The following is a 249-nucleotide window of genomic DNA, read 5'->3' on the forward strand; positions in this document are numbered from 1 at the left end:
CATCGCCCATCCGTACAAATTATTCACATCGTAGTACATAAGGTACGACGATGGTTTCGATGGGTCGTACGAACGCATGTACTTGTTATTAGCGTATCTGCCGGAACATTGACTGAGGCCACCGCGTATACCGCGCTCGATGAACATGACGATATCGATGTCGGTGAGCAACTCGAATCTTACACGCGTATGTTTTAGCATAGCGTCCCACGTGAAACCTGGCAGTGTATAATAATGCGCGGGATCGAG

This window comes from Trachymyrmex cornetzi, unplaced genomic scaffold, assembly GCF_001594075.2.
Source record: "Trachymyrmex cornetzi isolate Tcor2-1 unplaced genomic scaffold, Tcor1.1 scaffold1484, whole genome shotgun sequence".
Lineage (NCBI taxonomy): Eukaryota > Metazoa > Arthropoda > Insecta > Hymenoptera > Formicidae > Trachymyrmex > Trachymyrmex cornetzi.